The following is a 4,273-nucleotide window of genomic DNA, read 5'->3' as shown; positions in this document are numbered from 1 at the left end:
GAGTCTCGCTCTGTCACCCAGGCTGGAGTGCTGTGGCCGGATCTCAGTTCACTGCAAGCTCCACCTCCCGGGTTCACGCCATTCTCCTGCCTCAGCCTCCCGGGTAGCTGGGACTACAGGCGCCGCCACCTCGCCCGGCTAGTTTTTTGTAGTTTTTAGTAGAGACGGGGTTTCACCGTGTTAGCCAGGATGGTCTCGATCTCCTGACCTCGTGATCCACCCGTCTCGGCCTCCCAAAGTGCTGGGATTACAGGCTTGAGCCACCGCGCCCGGCCAGTAGTATAGTTCTGATTCTTCTGTTTTTGTTTATAGAGACAAGGTCTTCCTCTGTTTTTCAGGCTGGAGTGCAATGGTGCCATTGTAGTTCACTGTAACTTTTTTTTTTTTTTTTTGAGTCAGAGTCTCACTCTGTCACCCAGGCTGGAGTGCAGTCATGCGATCTTGGCTCACTGCAACCTCTGTCTCCCGGGTTCAAGCGATTCTCATGCCTCAGCCTCTCAAGTAGCTGGGACTATAGGTATGCGCCACCATACCCTGCTAATTTTTTTTATTTTTAGTAGAGACAGGGTTTCACCATGTTGGCCAGGCTGGTCTCAACCTCCTGACCTCCGGGTGATGTGCCCGGCGCAGCCTCCCAAAGTGCTGGGATTACAGGTGTGAGCCACTGCGCCCAGCCATTCACTGTAACCTTGAACTAATGGGCTCAAGTGATCCTCCTGCCCCAGTCTCTAAGCTATGACTATGGTTGTGCTGATTAGCCTGTTTTCAATGTGCTAGCCTTTGGAAAAACAAAGCCAATTTGACTTCAGATAATCCTTAATCTCATTTAAGTCTATGGGCCTTTGTGACCCTCAAACTTGCCTTCATTTGACCTCTAAAAGAAGTCAAAATAATTTTTTTGTTGGTTAATAGAAAAAACACGATTTTTGCCAGGCGCAGTGGCTCACATCTGTAATCCCAGCACTTTGGGAGGCTGAGGTGGGCGGATGACGAGGTCAAGAGATCAAGACCATGCTGGCCAACATGGTGAAACCCCGTCTCTACTAAAAATACAAAAATTAGCTGGGCGTGGTAGTGCATGCCTGTAGTCCCAGCTACTCGGGAGGCTGAGTCAGGAGAATCGCTTGAACCCAGGAGGCGGAGGTTGCAGTGAGCCGAGATTGTGTCACTGCACTCCAGCCTAGGGGACAGAGCAAGACTCCGTCTCAAAAAAAAAAAAGAAAAAAAAAAAAAACACGATTTTCAGGTGTTCGTTCATTTATCCTAACAAATGGAGTGATCTGTGACCTCAAGCTTGTTTACTGCATTCTAGGACATTACGATACTATGTATCAATAGCTCTAAAAACTATAGATTGCAAGATACTATAGTTTGCACTACTAAAAAATTTTGACAAACTTTTAAACTGATAGAACTTTCGTAACTTAAAATTTTCATACTGAAAAGAGTCTTTTAGACTTTATATCATGTATCACTATGTACAAACTTAGCAAAGGAAAATACAACTGAAGTAAATTGGTTAAAATACTCTTAAAACTTGAGTCCCACTCTTTGAGATACTTTTTGATGCAATCATTAACATCTGTCTTTTCTAGACAATATCATCCTCTATGCTACCAAAAACATTGATGATGCAGTGTTTTGGTGTTCCACTGTAGTTCCCAGGATTATTTATCTGAGTCCTGATATTCATGTGAAGACAGTGATGACTATGTCACAACCATCATCTGACTAATAATGACTATGAGATGCATTGCAATTTCAGAAATGTTAAAATGTACATCCCCAAATTGATTAAACAATAGTGTGAGGAATGAGGAAAATTTAAGTTGGTCGGAAAACGTTTGACTTGGTATGGTCCAGTGTCTCTACATACATATAAACTCTCCTCATTCCATTCTTTAATTTACAGGGACCTGTTTGCTAAACTAAGATCTATTACCTAGGTCTCTACTCAGTGCTTTTCCAAACACAGGGCTGCCTGAAGCCTTCCGTCATCTAAAGGTATGTGGTTTGCTGGAATTTAATTACTCTTCCCAATGCCACCCCCCACTGAGAATTCCAGTGCCAATCCTACCTTCCACTGGCACTTCACAGGGCCAGTGGAATGACATTTAAAGTGCCAAAAGGGAGGAAAACTGTCAGTCAAGACCTCTATATTCAGCAAAGCTGTTCTTCAGAAATGAAGATGTTTCCCAATTAAGATGTTTCCCAATAAACAAAAAGTTTGTCACTAGAAGACCATCCTTGCAAGAAATGCTAAATGTTGACATGTAAGGACCCTAGAGTAACAAAATCACACAACACCAGTAAAGGCAAGTACATAGTACAAAGTATATTTAAAAAGTGTAAAAGGGCCGGGCGCGGTGGCTCAAGCCTGTAATCCCAGCACTTTGGGAGGCCGAGATGAGCTGATCACTAGGTCAGGAGATGGAGACCATCCTGGCTAACACGGTGAAACCCTGTCTCTACAAAAAAAAATACAAAAAACTAGCCGGGCGAGGTGGCGGGTGCCTAGTCCCAGCTACTCAGGAGGCTGAGGCAGGAGAATGGCGTAAACCCAGGAGGCGGAGCTTGCAGTGAGCTGAGATCTGGCCACTGCACTCCAGCCTGGGCGACAGAGCGAGACTCCGTCTCAAAAAAAAAAAAAAAGTGTAAAAGATTATAAAATCAAGTATGTAAAAGTATAAAAATCAACAGTAATACAGTAATGTCTTTCTTGTTTTTAACTTACTTAAAAGGCAGCTGCGGAGATGTGTGTGGTGGCATATGCCCTGTAGTACCAGCTGTTTGGGAAACTGAGGTGGGAAGATGGCTTGAGTCTAGGAGTTTGAGGCTGTAGTGTGCTATGATCACCTCTGTGAATAACCACTGCACTACAGCCTGAGCAACATAATGAGACCTCATCTCTAAAAAATTAAAATTTTTAAAAATAAAAAGGACAACTGAGTGAAACTAAATCTATATTGATGTACATACAGTGTATAAAGATGTAATTTATGACAAAAACTACAAAAGGGAATAGGAGACCGCTATATAGGAGTAAAGATTTTGTATACTACTGAAATTAAGTTGATATTAATCTGAACTTGATTGTTATAAATTAAGATGTTAATTGTAACCCCCAGGGCAGCCACCAAGAAAATAACTCCAAAATATATAGTAAGAGAAATGACAAGGTAATTAAAATATTATACTAAAATGAAAAATACCTATTTAACATGTTGAAGGCAGAAAGAAGAAAATGATAAAGATTATGGTGGACCTGAATGAGTTACAGAATAGAAAAACAGTAGAGAAAATAAATTAAACCAAAAGTTGTTTTCTTAAGATCAGCAAAATTGACAAACCTTTATAGCTAGACTGAGAAGAAAAAGATAAGATTCAAATCATTAAAATCAGGCATGAGAGTAGAGAGGTTACTATTGACCTTACAAAATAAAAAGAATAGAGAATACAATTGTATGCTAAAAAAAATTAGACAATTTAAATGAAATGAACAAATTCCTAGAAACATAAAAACTAAACTGTCTCAATATCTGAATAGACCTATGTAGCAAAGAGATTGAGTCAATAGTCAAAAAATTTCCAACAAAGAAAAGCCAAGGACCAGATGGCTTTTCTGGTGAATTCTATCAAATCTTTTTTTTTTTTTTTTTTGAGACGGAGTCTTGCTCTGTCGCCCAGGCAGGAGTGCAGTGGCTGGATCTCAGCTCACTGCAAGTTCCGCCTCCCGGGTTTACGCCATTCTCCTGCCTCAGCCTCTGGAGTAGCTGGGACTACAGGCGCCCACCACCTCGCCCGGCAAGTTTTTTTTTTTGTATTTTTAGTAGAGACGGGGTTTCACCGTGTTAGCCAGGATGGTCTCGATCTCCTGACCTCGTGATCCACCCGTCTCGGCCTCCCAAAGTGCTGGGATTACAGGCTTGAGCCACCGCGCCCGGCCTCAAATCTTTACAGAAGACTTAACACCAATCCTTCTCAAACTCTTCAAAAAAAGGAGGATTGCTTAATATTCAAACCAAAAGCATCATAAAATAAGAAAACTTCAGATCAGTTATCACCAAGATACAAAAAACTCTCATTACTCGCAAACTAAATTCAGCAAAATACTAAAAGCACTGTACACATGACCAAGTAGGATTTATCTGAGAAATGTAAAGGTGATTCAACATATGAAGTAAAATCACAGGCTGGCACGGAGGTTCACACCTGTAATCCCAGCACTCTGGGCAGCAGAGGCAGGTGAACTGATTGAAGTCAGGAGTTTGAG

The sequence above is a fragment of the Piliocolobus tephrosceles genome, chromosome 4, assembly GCF_002776525.5.
Source record: "Piliocolobus tephrosceles isolate RC106 chromosome 4, ASM277652v3, whole genome shotgun sequence".
NCBI lineage: Eukaryota > Metazoa > Chordata > Mammalia > Primates > Cercopithecidae > Piliocolobus > Piliocolobus tephrosceles.
The sequence above is the reverse complement of the archived record's forward strand: the minus strand, read 5'-3'. Positions refer to the sequence as shown.